The 16,123-nt window shown below is 37.5% G+C and overlaps 1 long non-coding RNA gene across 1 annotated transcript in view; it reads left to right on the top strand.

The window, feature by feature from the left end:
* LOC140611708 (uncharacterized) overlaps positions 1 to 11,268 on the top strand; it is a 159,320-nt gene extending 148,052 nt beyond the window's left edge. The window contains exons 6-8 of the long non-coding RNA XR_012012854.1: positions 9,169 to 9,245; positions 10,085 to 10,225; positions 11,139 to 11,268. This is a non-coding gene — a long non-coding RNA (uncharacterized lncRNA). The remainder of the gene's footprint in view (positions 1 to 9,168; positions 9,246 to 10,084; positions 10,226 to 11,138) is intronic.
* The last annotated feature ends 4,855 nt before the right edge of the window (positions 11,269 to 16,123 follow it).

Genomic DNA, 16,123 nt, shown 5'->3' with positions numbered 1-16,123 from the left:
CTTTGTCTCAAATGAATAATAACATTTTAAAAATAATCCTCTCCCCATTAATAATTTTTATTATGAATATTTTCCCAATTCTCTAAATTTTATCCTGTCTTTTCCACATAATACAAGGTCTATTGAACTGCCACAGTATGCTAGGCACCATGCTAGCAACATAAAGATAAATAAGAAAATGTCCTGATCGTGAGGTGTTCAGTGTCTCGAAGGACAGACATATGCAAATGAATAATAGGTACAATATGAAAAATGCAATGTTAAAAGAATGTTAAAAGTACCTGGGGAGGAGCTCCACTGTGGCTCAGTGGTTGAGCATCTGCCTTTGGCTCAGGTGGTGATCCTGGGGTCCTGGGATCCAGTCCTGAGTTGGACTCCCCTCAGGAAGCCTGCTTCTCCCTCTGCCTGTGTCTCTGCCTCTTTCTCTGTGTCTCTCATGAATAAATAAATACAATCTTTAAAATAATAAAAAAAAGTACCTGGGGAAGAAGGAAGGACTAGAGAGACGACATGGTAGTCAATCTGTGGCCTTGGGTGAGGAGCAGGAATTCACTGGTTGGAAACAGAAGCAAAGAGCAAAGCAGGCGGTGTGAACTGTATACATAAATGTGTGGTGTTGTGAATGCACATGGTGCCTTGGAGGACAAAATTGATGTCCTATAGGCAGAACCCATGGAATGTATGTAGGAGAATGGAAGGAAGTCATAATTGGCTAGCCTCATATGTCCTGCTAAAGAGTGTGGGCTTAAGTCTGTAGACAGTGGTGCCCCCTTCTCCCAGGTTCAATCTTTGTACTGATACCTTCACCTGTCACAGATCCTCCTTTACCTCCTGCTCAGGAATAAAACTTGGAGTTGAAGCTGGACAGGCTCAGGGGCCAAGGCAGTTTCTGATTTTAAGAGAAAAAAATTGATGCCCTTTCAATATTAGAAAATTTCTCAGCCTTTACCAAACAAGCCAGTAGCGGTTGTGGCAACATTTTTAGGCAGGATGAGTATTTCTCCCAGTTATTCTGCACAGTTTTCAGAAACAGTATGACTTGCATTCATGGAATACTGGTTTGGTGAAGATAAGGGCTTATTAATGAAAGACTTTTTCTTTTCATTACTTAAGAAGATTTGTTTATTCATTTTAGAGAGAGAGAAAGCACTCGAGAGTGAGGGGAGGGGCAGAGGGAGAGTGGGAGAGAGAGCAAGAGCAGCAGACTCCACACGGAGCACAGAGCTGGATGCAGGGCTCTGTCCCACGACCCTGCAATCACAACTGAGGCTGAAATCGAGAGTCGGATGCTTAACCGACTGAGCCACCTGGGTGCCCCAGTTAAAGGCTTTTTTGGAGTGAGGGCCTCTCTAGGTGACATGTGGAGACAGTTCACTCATGTGTGTTTGAGTTGCTGGAATAATCCAAGTCATCAAATACCTGGTATTAAACTGCTCCTATGCAGAAGCTTTGTACATTTCCTAGAAAGGTAATCATTTTCTTTCCAAATTTATGTGTAAACATTTCTGCCATTTTTCCCCCTAATTTGATCTTGATAATGTTTTTTATAAATCCATCTCACTGCCTGCTCTGCTCACATATTTTTTTAGGAAAACTTCTCATACCACAGTCCTGGGAAAGCAACGTGACCCCAGGACCTCCCCCAACTTCCCAGTCATTGGACGAACATCAGACCTAAGGACAACCAATCCCCTTGCTGATCAATGATAAAGCAAACCTCTTTTTTCAGATTGTTTTTAAAATTAGGAGAGCTAGAATCTGTAGACAGTAAGTTAGACATTGATTCTTCTTGTCTATTCTCACATTGGAATCATCTTTTTAAAATGTCCTCCATCCTAGCTCTTTTGGATTTAGCTGGAATCTGAATTACACGCACACACACACACACACACACACACACACTGTTGTGTCTCTCTGATGTCTATTTATTAATTTAACAGTTATTTTATATTTCCAGTGTGCATAGAGCAGAATTTATTGTCATAAGCCCTAATCCTCTGTGGAATGGTGTGAGTAATTTCTAAACAACCTTTATAAAATGTCTGTACCCATTTTTTTCCAGTGTGGTGGCACGAGAACATGTTAAATACTTCCCATATCAATTTTTATTTACCCTGCTATTAATATGTTGATTCTCTATTGTCTGTCTTAAACGAGGCATGATTTGTTAGTTTTGTGTCATGACCAAATACAGTGTATCATGAAGTGGGCTTTTTGCCAGGTAGAAGGGTTGTAGGCAACACACACTTGCATACACGTGCACTCACTGTACACTTACACTCTGATCTTTTTAAAGGACAAAATACGGGATCCCTGGGTGGCGCAGCGGTTTGGCGCCTGCCTTTGGCCCAGGGCGCGATCCTGGAGACCCGGGATCGAATCCCACGTCGGGCTCCCGGTGCATGGAGCCTGCTTCTCCCTCTGCCTGTGTCTCTGCCTCTCTCTCTCTCTCTCTCTGTGACTATCATAAATAAATAAAAATTAAAAAAAAAAAAAAGGACAAAATAGTAATGATTGATGGCAGTTGAAATGAGCATAGCTTGGAGGTGTTGCTTAATTTATTTTTCTTACATCATATGTATATTTACATAATTCCAAGAAATTAAGTGAACACACAGAGTTGCTAATGCCTTCAGGCCCTTTGTAAAAACAAGGAACCACATAGTAGGGAGTCAATTTATGCCTTTTCTTGGCATTCAAATATACTGATCATTGTAGCTGGAATGATACAGTAATTTACTCCAGTTGTGCTGACGATGATTTCTCATTTCTTGTCCATGGACAGCTATAGCTTGTTCTTTGTATAATTTGAAGGAGAAGCATAGGGTGCCGTGTCATACATTTGAGTGCTCTTTATTTTTACTTTTGCTAAATGGAAGCAAAAGCCAGACGGTTTCACTGAGCAACAACTTAAATGTAGTTGTTTCTGTTTTTTCCTGAGAATGCAGTTGGTGCATTCTTAACTTCAACTTTCCAAAACCTGTTTTTCCTTTGGATTTATGAGTTCTTTTCTTATACTTCGGAGATTTGTCTAATAGAAACATGCCAGGCCTTCAAGGTCCCATTGGGTTAGGTTGTGAGGTCAGTAGACAGCTCTGTCACCTACCCCTGCCTCATGGTGAGCTTGCAGTATAGACTGCACCAGTTGCGTGAGACGGCATACAAGACCACATAATAGAGAGGATTAGATGAGAACAAAAATTTCTTTGCTTTATTTATAGTATCATTGTGGAAGGATGAAAAGCTATAAGTCAGCTTTGCCTGGGTGTGGACTTGCAATAATCCACTGAAAACTTTGATTGTTCCCTTGACTTTGCCTTGTAAAAGCTTCTGTGGCTCCTGTGGATTATTACTTCATAATGCTTGGACAAACATCAATTAACATACATCAAAACGTTTCCATTTGTGCCCCTCTATGAATGGAGGAGACCCAAAAAGCACAACGGGGTTGAAAACACTCACATGGAGATTATAGGAGGCCAGGCTCTGCAGAGGACACAGGTGTGTTGCTTGATATGTGTTGGAAATGTTGCATTTCTTATGGAGTTTGGAGTAATTATCAAACCAGACCATTAAATGACAGCTTATTGGAAACCGTAGCTATTATAAGGACTATTTTTTTTAAACCTAGGAAATTAGTTGTTCAGAATCAAGTGAAACTTGTGAATCTGGCTGTTAACATTGGGGACACAGAGGAAGTTATATTAATTTCATAAGTCACTTGAGAACATTTTAATCTTCTTCAAAATTTCTCAGAGTTTACGATAGGACTTCTTTCAAACAATGTGAATAAGAGAAATATACTTAACATAAATGTTTCAGAATATTTATATATAAAAGTCAATGTCCACGAAAATATTTTATATTTTGGAGTTTTAAATATATTCCATTTTTTTGCCGTGTGGTTTACTTTTGTATAGTTATTTCCCATCCATAATATTGATACTATATGCAGCTGGAACAAATTCAATAGCCAAATAAATTATGGTCTTTACTGTCACTTATAAAAAAATTGGCAACAGATTTTTGTTCAGTGTGAGAGGATTACACTTATGTTAGCTCCAAATGTCTCTCAATGGGAGTGTGTATATGATAATAACAAGTGTATTCACCTGGCAAGTCCTCAGACCATATTAATGTTGCTATTAAACACAGTGAATGATTTAAAAAATACTGTGGAATAAATCAAGAAAAACCTCGTTTTTAAGATTATTCTATGTATTATATGATACCAAGGCCCAGTACCTGGGGAATTTCATTAATAAACCTCAGTAATTGGGCCAGTTTGCTGTAATCTGTAAATCCATATGGTTAGAGTAGTACTAAAGCATACTCATTTTCCTAGATTGTCTTAGAAATCAAACTGAAAGGTTGCCTTTTGCATTAATTTCTTTTGCGAATATTTGTTTTAGCAAAAATTGTAAGAATAGTCTAATGTTCAGAAAGTTAATACTAGTATCCAGTTTCTGCTCAATAGAAAATAAGAAAACTCTCCTTTTATATATAAGCAGAAATTTTTGAAAGGCAAGAATCGTTTATTTGATCTATTAAGCTAGATAATTGTCCGATGGTGTATGTAGAGCACAGGGAGAAATCTTGGTACCCTGGAGAGACAGAGCCATGGATAAAAGTACCAGTGGTTTATGTTAACAGAAAGGTGGATCTGATCTTGAAGGCACTAGATTGTGAGGTGGGATGACATAACACATTCACATTCAGCTGACACTCTTTAGCCCCTAGAATGGGTATAGGTGACACTGTGCCCTTCCTCTGTCCTTCTTTGGCCACTTGAGAGACAAGGTTCAGGCAAGGGCCTCACACAGGGCTGCTTGTGCACATTTGCTTTGCTTTCTCCACATTTAAGCATCCTGAGACTTAGAGTTCTACTTTTCTGTTGTGTATATAGCTGCAACCAAGGTGCTCTCTTTCCATATGACCCTGTAACTCAATTAGCTCCTATTATCTGTGCGTATGGGATCTTACTCTGTAAAATCATTGGATTGTCTTTGTGTTGAGTACAACTGACCTTTAAGAGAAATGCTTCCAAATAGGCAAGAAATTGTCTTCTGCTTTTGGCTCTGTGGACTGTGCACACCTATTTTGCTGACTCATTAATTCAGTTGGAACATTGGGACTCTGTACCTTTTTGGAGCTCCAGCACGGGTCTCACAGTGAGGAAATCTGGCAGGGTGGGAAAAAATGTGGCCTTTGAAGATGAGAGGACCTGGTTTCTGATTTTGGTTCGACTGTGTCTATCACAAGTTTGTAGTGACAAGAAGAATTAGTGACAATGTGTGATGTGTCCAGCACCTTTTTTTTTTTTTTTTTGGCACGTGGTGGAAGCCCATTGGAGGTAGCTATTATGAAAAATAGTCTCCCTAATTTGGCAAGTTTAGCTCCATTTATTCAGAAGTAGTAGGTGGCTTGATCATCTCCCATTTACCTTATTTGTGGATGTAGAAGAAGCAGAGCCAGAAGAGAGTAACAAGGGTGAGAAAAACTGTGGAGGAATTTATTTTTAAGTGACATTCTTCAAAGGCTTCTCACATAGGGAAGATCATTTAGTCTTACCCGGCAGGCAGTTGTGTTCCTTGTACATTATTACTCTTATCACATGGATAAAGGATCACCTTGATTATCGTGAGCTTGGGTGAAACTTTCCAATGCTGCTTTGAAGAAGAAGCCTTGACCTGGTTAAATTTAATCGATTTCCATAAATAAAAACATTTATTAGAAAAGATACTCTACTTCCAAGGCACTTTTCCATCAACTTGCTATTTTTTTTTTTTTTTTTTGGTTGCCTATCACATGGCTGTATCATTCTTAGACACTAAATGAAAAGCATGTGTAACAGAACACAGATCTGCACTTCTGGTCCATGTTACCACGGGTAACGTCCGATATGAAAAATGGGCTTTCTTGCAGTAGAACACACTACTTTAATTATTACATGCAGTATGGAAACATGAATATTTATACAATTAGAAACTTGGAAGCATTGCACAAATTCTTTCTAGTTGGACTGTAACATAGGCACTTTCCTCCCAATCTGCTCTATAAATGCAGACCAAAAGATGAAATATTGTGGCAGCCCTAAATTCACTGATTCTAGAAAAGAATGCTATAAAATTGGTCACATGAAATAACATTGTTAGCACTGAGCCTCAAAGTTGCTTGGATTGTTTAAGTATTTACTTATTATTTATTGGTGTCTAGTTTCATTTGAGCAGTGATAGGTGCTCTTGTTATTTATAACTTTTGTTCTGTTCAGTTTTGTGTGATGAAATTAAAATCACACAAAGCAAATATGTGGCTTATTAGAATATTTGAACAGTTCACTTAAGGTTGTAAATCAGGTCTTACTATAACCCCATCTTAATTAATTTTTTTCATACTTTCCCCTTTGGGTTCTAATTTTTGAATGCAAATATAGATCTTATGTATTTTCAAAACTTAATTTGACTTGTGGAAACACGTAAAACCTACTCTCTTTACTTAAAATACACGTGCATATACATACATAAGCCCCCATGCAATTAAAATTCAAGACATAAATCATTCTTAAAATTTTAGAACATGGGATACCTCTAGCTTGTTCTCATAAAGAATTGTGACTCTGCTAAGGGTTTCATTTAGGAATTTCATAGATTAAAGTAGCCAAGAGTTTGGTTTTCTGATAGTTTCATGTTATTTATTTATTTATTGATATTAAATAAATTTACTTGAGTTCTTATCATGTAAGTTTCTGGACTTTGTATAAACTGTTGCACTAGACTTTAAGATTGATAATGAATTTAAATTAATAGTGATTAATTAATAGTAATTCTGTATCTAATTAAGTACTAGATTTGTTGTATTATTTAATAGGAAAAAGAACCCATACAAGACCATGAATTTTTTTTAAGGCCATGAAATTAATGCAGTTTATTAATCACTCTTTAGTACACTATACCAATAAAGCCCTAAGTGACCAATTCTCAATGATAGTTTGGGATATTGAATTAGCAAAGGAAAAGAATCATTCTGCTTGAAAATATCCTTCAATGTCTATCAGCGCTTACAAATACTGAAGCCAGATAAGATGTTCTGAATATCATTCACCCTCATTTGCTCTGAACTCTCTGTTGTCATTTTGGTACTTGCCAGTCCCAGCAAGGGGAAGAGAAGCCCAGGATTGGGGAGAAATGATAATGCAGTAAGTTGGTTATCGTATACAGCTCAGTAAATGCTGATGACCCTCTGCTATTTCAAGGACGTGCTATTTTAAGTCCATAAGGGATGTTGTAACTTCATCCTCTCCATCTTCACTAACTGGGCCTCTAATCAGGACTGCAACTGATGGAGAGCTTAAAAAGATACTGTTGAGCCAATAGGCAACAACACCACCTGGCATCTGTCTCCTTAGAAATCTTGTCTTCCCCAGTATGTACCCCGTATTATGGAGAATTTGTGTGTTTCATCTATGCCAATCCATTTTTCATTTTGACTGAAGATATTAAAGAAATCTGAGACCTTTGAGGCTTTTTGTCTTAAGCAAATGTTTTGAAAAGGTTTCAGTGGCAATAAGTTCAAATAATCGCTGCAGAATTTTCACCAACTTTTGGAATCAGAGGAAGTTTTTTATGAGAAGGACTTTTAAGGAGAGCCATGAGTAAAGAGATAGAAGAGGCTTAGCACTGAGAAGTAAGAGGTCACCTGAGACAAGTGGCCGTGGGCTGGAGGGTATATTGGACTGGAACAGGAGGGACAATGAGTCCTTCCTTATCCTGAGCTGGAATCCTTTCCTCCCTTACCTGTCCTCCTTGGGAATGAAGAACAGCTGCTCACCATCCATACCATTCCATTATTTAATTTGCCAACTTTTGCTGGGAACGAAATAATCCTGATTCCTTCAGGTTTTCATCATGGTGTCTGTTTCCTGGCTCTTGATTCATTTCCACTGATTTCCCTCCAACTCTGCTCATCACAGTAATGACTGGGAGCTCCAGAGGGGTACACCACTGCTGCTTGCAATGGGAACATGACTAAAACCACCTCTCAAAGCATCCTCTGTTGGCACAGCTAATTACTGTATTGTCTTACTCTGTTTACTTTGTAATCTGGTTTCAGTAACTGGGTTTACGAAAAGCATTGCCTGAAGAGAGGAGAGTTGCCAAACTTAACGGATTTTTTTTTCTTTTGAAGGTGGAAATTTCAGTACTAGTCTGTATTTGACTCTTCATTTCCCTCTGATTTTTTTCTGTGCTACTTCTATTCATCCAATTCATTGAGATGTGAAAATATTCATTTTCTGTGCTACTTCTATTCATCCAATCTTTTCAGACAAATGGATTGTATTTTACTTGTTTTCATTGGAGTTAAAAATATAGCTTCTGTTGGTGATGACGTTGACTCATTTGTGTACTCAGGAAATATTTCTCAGTTCTTAGGATGTGAAAAGCTGTATTCTAGGTGGAGTTAAAATACTGAACAAACTCTAGGTAGAGTTAAATTACTGAACAAAGATAGACATAGTCTCTATAGTCTTGTGTGTGTGTGGGATGCCTGGGTGGCTCAGTGGTTAAGTGTCTGCCTTCAGCCCAGGGCATGATCTTGGAGTCTCAGGATTGAGTCCCACATCGGGCTCCCGGCATGGAGCCTGCTTCTCTCTCTGCCTGTGTCTCTGCCTCTCTCTCTCTCTCTCTCTCTTTGTGTCAACATGAATAAATAAATAAAATCTTTGAAAAAAATATAGTCTTGTGGGGGGGAGAAAGACATTAATACATAGTTGTATAAAGGATTATGTAGGTAAAAATGGACAGAAAAAGGACACTCACTTGGAATGAGATAAGCCTTCCCTGGGGAAAAGAAAGGCACTTGAGCTGAAATTTGAAAGGCAAGTGAGATGAATTAATTGCACAAAGGGGCAAGTGTGTCAAGAACTATATCCCATGCAGAGGAAATACCATGTTTAAAATGTTGTATATTTACCACATGGTCAACAGAATTGAATTTCCTTAAATTTATGCTGTCAACTCAAACTCTTTGAGTTGCCCATTTCCCTTCACCTAATTAGAAGGACTCCCTCAGTTAAGAGTTCCTGTCATATGCTGATCCCATTAAAGGATTTGAATTTTTCCTGATTAAATAACAAAATTTTGTATTGTGTTATGTCATCTTTACTTTCAGAGCTGAGTGAGTTGATTTATAAGAGGAAATGCAGAATTCAAGATGAGCCTGTATAACAGGCAATCTAGCTATCTCCGGTGAGTATACATGTGGCTTAAACCAACTTTGGAGTATTCATTTGTGTGTGTGTGTGTGTGTGAGTGTGTGTGTGTGTGTATGTCTGTGTCTTTTAATAGATATTCCTTGGACTTTGACATATTTAGCTAATCAAAAGAATTACTTTTTAAAATTCATTCTAATTCCATAGAGCTCTGCTTTTGGTATTCTTTTTAAAAAATATTTTATTTATTTATTTATTTATTTATTTATTTATTTATTTGAGACACAGATAGAGAGGCAGAGGCATAGGGAGAAGGAGAGAGGTAGAGGGAGAAGCAGGCTTTCTGCAAGGAGCTGGATTATTCAGTAGAGTAGCTGGGATTATGCCCTGAGCCGAAGGCAGATGCGCAACTGCTAAGTCACCAGACGTCCCCTTTGGTATTCTTAAACTAAAAAATAGCACTAGCTTTCACCTTCAATCCTAGATTTCACTTAATGTTTCACTTACTGAACTCGCTATATCTGTGTAGACATACATTGCTATAGATACACACTGCTCTTTTTCCTGTTTGTGGAGAACAGATGATAAGGTTCCTCATGTTCTCCAAATTCAAGAAAAATTTCATTGCAGAGAACAGCCTCCTTAGAAAATGGTGATAATTCTATACGTTCTCTAGCCAGATTTCCTGATTCTGGTCCTCCTGCATATCCCAGTGGATTCTTAGTTCTGCTTTGATATCTAGTATCTACTTGATTAATCAAGATTCTGCAAATTCCTCATCTTTCCTTGAATTCTATGGGTCCTAAGATTTGACTTATTCACTCTGACTATAACTATGGACTATTGCTTAAATATCTAATTCACCATCCTTCACAGCTATCTTTTAAGTACTGAGTGCATATTGCAATATCATGTGCCTTCGAACCATGGTGACTGATGTATGTGAAGTCATCAGTAGAGGTGATATGCAAGAGACATAATGGAAGCAAGAAAGTCCTTGAAACTGCTGTTTTTGAGGTAACATTAATTCAAAATAATAAATATGCCAAAGTGGCATAATTTGGAATGGCATATTCTTGTTTCCCTCAATCTCTCTCCCTCTTCCCCTTCTTTCTCTCCCTCTCTTCTTGTCTCTCTCTCTCTCTCTCACACACCCTTCCCCACACAAATGTTAATGCTTTGAGCTTTGATGCTTTGGATTATAAATTCTTAAATTCTTAATGGTATTTCCTTCTGAGAAAATTTTTTATACAGTTATTGGACAAAGTGAGGCAAATCACCTTCAGAGGTATATATATATGTTGGCAAACTTACCTTAACTTCATTATGTGACAAAATGCCCCTAAGTCTTTATTTATGAATACTTTACAATTTAACACTTATTTGTTGAGAATCTAGGTTGTGTCAGGCAATGCACTATAATTTTGTATTGAAAATAGCATGGTTTCTGAGGAGTTACTATTCCATTGTGGGCGACAGTAAGAAAAAGTATGCTATAATACTATAAATGTTATAATAGTTGTGAACCAGGCACTGTGGGAACTAAGTGTGAGCACTTTCATTGAATTCACGTGTCAGAAGTGGCATCCTGGAAACAAGTTTCTTATGTTTATCACATCATATGTGCAATTGTGGATAGATTCCAAAGTTAAAAATAAAAATTTAATTGTATGAGTTGGCATAAAGTTCTCTTTTGTATAGCCAACAAAATAGAAATTGCTAGTACATTTTCAGCTCCTTTCAAAATCGTTGAACGATTTTATGTAACCAAAAAAAAACCATTATATTTTTTCATCAGCTGTCAACAAAGACCTCTGCTTATATCATATTTCCAAGGAAGTTCATGTTGTAACTAAGTCTGTTTTGAAGACAAATTATGTGAATGGAATTCATCAAGCCCTAATTTTGTTTTTTCTATGTTCTACTCAAGCAAAATCAAGATGCCTTCCTGGTCATTTTGGAATCGAGTATCTCATCAGCTTTGTAATCCTGTCTCATTAACTTCCTGCAGCACGGGAAAATTCTCCAAGAAACACATAAGACCTAGGGTAGAAGGGAATCACATATTTTGGCAGTTCCTAAAATGTAGTTAACAGTTATTAGGTGATATTTTATTCTTTTCCTTAGCAATACAATAAAGATCTTGAAATTTTACGTGAGTTCATATACACAGTAGCTACTCAGATGTTATTGAATGCAGGAATACAAATGTATTTTATTGAAATATATCCTCCTAGAAGATTTTCCACACAAATTATATCAGCCTAATGTAAGATAATGGGAGAATATTGGAGGAGGTGCTCCTCTAAGAGCTCTGCATATGTTAACTTATTTAATTCTCCTTAACAATGAGGTAAAGATTAGTCTTATAAATTCTTTCTTTACATGATCTCTAAGCTACAGGTATCTAAACTTCTCTCTGTTCTTAACTTGAATATCAAATATTAAGGAAACATTATTTAAAACTCGAAAGTCAGGCAAAAAGATAACTGCACGAATTTTGCTGTTGAACTATGGCATTTTGTAACAAGCTCACCTAAAGATCATCAGCTTTAAGAATGTTAACTTTCTCGACTGGATGTTTACTGGTGTCCATGAGAACATTTGCAACTTGGCAACCATAGATATTAACTTACAGAAAAGTGAGAAAGTGCACATATTAATTTTTTTGGTTGTAATGCAAATGGTTTCCTCCTGGTGAAGAGGATAAACAAAATTTATGTTTCTGGCCATTAAGGAAAATAATCTGTTCTTCTTGTTGTTGTTACTCTAATTCAGCAATCTCATTTCAGATTCCTTTTTGTTGTTTCACTGACTCTATATACGTTGGGCAGTGTATCTCGATATAATGAACTAGCAAGATAAACTAGCTTTGCTTCTTGCTTATTTCCTTAATAGTTCAGTAAATCTTTAGTATGTATCTGTATGAGAATTCTGTTGTTTTAAGATTTTGAAAATTAGCCATTTGACAACACTCCTATGGCCTCTTTCTTAAATTATTACAATAACTCACTATCAGATTTCCTTCCCTATAATCCCTCCCCTAACTCTCTATCAGCCTTTTATTTTACTTTTAAACCACTCCAGCTCCAGAAAAACAAAAATAATTGCCCATCAGAGCAAGACTAGAATCAGTGAGGAAGCACAAGGCACTCTATCATTTCCTAGGGATGTCATAACAAACTACCACAACCTGGTGGCTTAAAACAACAGAATTCTATTTCACAGTTCTGGAAGGCAGAATTCCCAAATCAAGGTGTCAGTAAGGCCGGCCATGCTTTCTCTGAAGGCTCTGGTGGAGGATCTGTTCTTTGCCTCTCTCGGTTTCTGGTAGCTGTTGGCATTTCTTGACTCATGGCTGCAAAATCCCAATTTCTGCATCCATCTTCATAACTTTCTCTTCTCGGGGCTTTCTCCTCTGTGTCAAATATTCTTCTGCCTCTCTCTTATACGGAGAGTTGTCATTGGTTTTGGGGTCCACCCAGATAATCCAGAATGATTTTATCTCAAGATCCTTAATTATAATTATAGATTTGCAAAGACCATTTTCTGATATAAGGTACCTTGGCAGGTCCTGGGGATTAAGACATGGACATACCTTGAGGGGAGCTACCACTCAACCCAAAACACAGTCCAGATCCAGCCCCACCTTAGCTATCCATCCTTACCTCCCAGTGCTTCTCAACAGTATTTCTGTTTATTTCTTGATCCCTACCCTGCCTCTAGACCCCAAAATTTGCTCATTGAAACACACTGTTTCTGTTGTTCATATTCTTTCTCCTCCTAGCACGGCCTCCCTTTCCGTTTTATGAGGCTAGTGTCCAAGCTTCCTTCAAGCAGACCCCCTCACCCACTCCCATGCTGGTGCCTGTTGGTGCCTTCATTCTGTGCTTTCATTGGACCTTGAACATACTACTACTGCTTCCTGAGTTCTATCATCTTTTCTCCCTCTGTATACACTGGTGTCTCCCATTGATCTTTTACGTACAGGGTTTGAATTCTGTCATTGACTTTCTACAACCTCACACAGTGTCTGTAAGTAGTAGTCATTTATTGAGAGTAGAATATGAGTCAATGAGTCTCTGACTCAGGACCTATTTGTTACTAAAATTTAGCTACTGTGTGTGTGTGTGTCTGTGTTCTGTTTTGCTTTTTACATTATCTAAAACCTTATTCTATTCTGTTCCATCTAGCATTCGGAATATGGATTACTTTCTGTTCTGGTAGTCCCTTATCTATTTGGGCTTTCTTGATTAACTTAAACTATACATTTTGAGGGACAGAAATTCATGTCTCCTGTGGTAAATATGTTGGCAACATGGAAACAGCTTGCTATATAGATTTGTTAACTTAATCCCAGGTGGAAATATCTAGAATGTAAGTATATCTTGGGAGGAGGATAGCCTGGCTTAAATTTGTCTTTTACTATTTTCACCCTGATAGGGAATCAAGCTCTAGTTCTCAGTAATTTAGTAATGCTTTAGAACTAAGATAAATTATGTTCCTGTTGGAATGTCTAGTCCATTAGCCTTCATGAAGTCAGTTTATAGAATTTCGTTTTACTTCTCCACCTTATGTCTTAATCACAACCAAAGTATAAATAATCTGTTGCTTCAAAACCTCCATTCACTCATACATTTTATTCTTATTGACCTTGGCTTATGAAATTTGGATGGAAGAAATCACTAACTAGGAAAGGAATATTTGAACTTTGATTCTATGTTTCAAAGCCTTAACTGAGACCTCAGCCCCATGGAAGCATGTAATTATTATATGCCTACTTTGGAGAAACCACCAGTTTTAAGAACAAAGGAATTGTTCTGTATGATAGCTTACTCTAAGAAATTTTATTTTGTGTCTTTAAATATCATCAAGTCAATATTTGGGCAATGGACAGTTTTTATTTTTGATAGCCTTATGAAATTTAGCATCAAAATCATTAAAAAAATCACCTAGAAAAAAAATCACCTAGTCTTAGGTGTCATTAAAAACTCTATTTTTGTGCCAGATTAACTGAAAAATTTGGCTCCAGATATAGTGGAGGAATTAGGGCCAAGCTTTAGGCAAACTTGGATATTTCTTTATTTTAGATGAAAAGTACATAAAATTCAATGGATTCTTGCCCTCTGACCTAAAACCAACTAAAACTCAACAATTTGGCTATGATTTCCTTTGGGGTTTTATGTATTTTTTTCAGCTATAAAATGTGAACCCAGGTCAAGAGGCATATACTGAAGCCTCAATTTTAGCAAGAAAAATATTTATGAACTAGAAGAAAAATATTTATGAGAATTCTACAGAAACTTGGTGACTGAACAGAAAACTTTAAAACTTAAACAACCAACTTAGAATATTTGGGAGAAGTGAACATTTCATGAAATTTGCTCTTACTTCTTCTCTTCTTTCCATTGTACTAGCTATTAAATTCCACACAGGTTTTCTTAAATGCTGTGTTACAATTTTTTGATAGGTTCTACAGAGGAACTTCTCTTAATTTTTTCCTTTGCCTTCAATGTCATAACTTTCATTTGAATCACTCTCATTTTTTTTTCTTTTCTTCAAAGCTCTTCTTCCCTGGGGAACTTAGCAGAGTTCCTCTGAGGACTGAATCAGAGGGCTCAGTGAATGGATCCAGCAATACTGCACTCCAAAGCACTCTTCCTGTAAACACTGTTTGACCACTATCTCTGTGAAGGACACAGTTTGGTGACATATCCCCACTGAAGGATGAGTTTCTTATGTTCTATGGAAACACATCCCAGGAGGTGAAGAGGTGGCCTCTATTTCTCTCCTTTTGTTTAGACATCCCAATCTTGGAGCCCGCAGTCACTTCCAGAGCATTTTCTCACTGTTTCTTACTGTTCAGCAGAGAAGTGTGTTGAGTTCTTATACACATAAAACCTTCAGAGGTCTGTCTAGACTTACTCCAAAGTCTCCTGAAGATCCTTCATATGTGGTGTTTCCTTCTTCCTTTTCCTCTCTTCTCCTTTCCTCAATAATCTCTTTACTCCATTCAATAAAAACTTCCATGCCCCAGAACATTTTTCTCTTCTTGCAGAGATGATAGAGGGGAGAGGATATCTGTCGATCTCTATTATAAAACAATCCCTGTTTTCTGATGCATTAAATAAAACACCATTTGAACTATCTTCTAACTCCCACCATCTGTTACTTTAAGGCTTATATCCCAATATTCTATTTTTTTTAAAAGATTTATTTATTTGAGAGAGAGAGAGAGAGAGACCACAAGTGGGGGTGGGGAGGGGCAGAGGAAGAGGTAGAGAGGACCTCAAACAGACTCTGTGCTGAGTGCAGAGCCCGATGTGGGGCTCTGTCCCAGGACCCTGAAGTCATGACCTGAGCTGGAGCCAATAGTTGGCCACTTAACCGACTGAGCCACCTAGGTGCCCCTCTACTTTATATACCTCATATTTTAGTCAAATTAGTTTCTTTGCTACCATTCATTCACTTCTTCATTCAACAAATATTTATAATGTCTTCTATGTGCTGGACACTGTTCAAGTCACCAAAGACATATCAATAAACAAAACAGACATATTCTGTGCTCTCATGAACCTGGTATTCTAGTGTATCCCAGGTGTCCTTGGCTGTGCATGTTTGTTCATCTTTGGTGGTACCCTCTTAAATGTTTGCCAAATCCCAACTTTTTTTGGCATTTCCTCAACTAGTACTTATATTTCAAACCTAATTTGAATTGTCCTTAACTCATAAAGTGCCTTCTTTTTTTAAAAAAGATTTTATTTATTTATTCGTGAGAGACGCAGAGAGAGATGCAGAGACACAGGCACAGGGAGAAGCAGATTCCATTCAGGGAGCCTGATGTGGGACTTGGTTCCAGGAGTCCAGGATCATGCCCCTGAGCCAAAGGCATATGCCCAACTGCTGAGCCACCCA

Source organism: Canis lupus, chromosome 20, assembly GCF_048164855.1.
Source record: "Canis lupus baileyi chromosome 20, mCanLup2.hap1, whole genome shotgun sequence".
NCBI classification, from domain to species: domain Eukaryota; kingdom Metazoa; phylum Chordata; class Mammalia; order Carnivora; family Canidae; genus Canis; species Canis lupus.
Note: the sequence above shows the minus strand (reverse complement) of the source record. Positions and strands in the feature narration are given on the sequence as shown.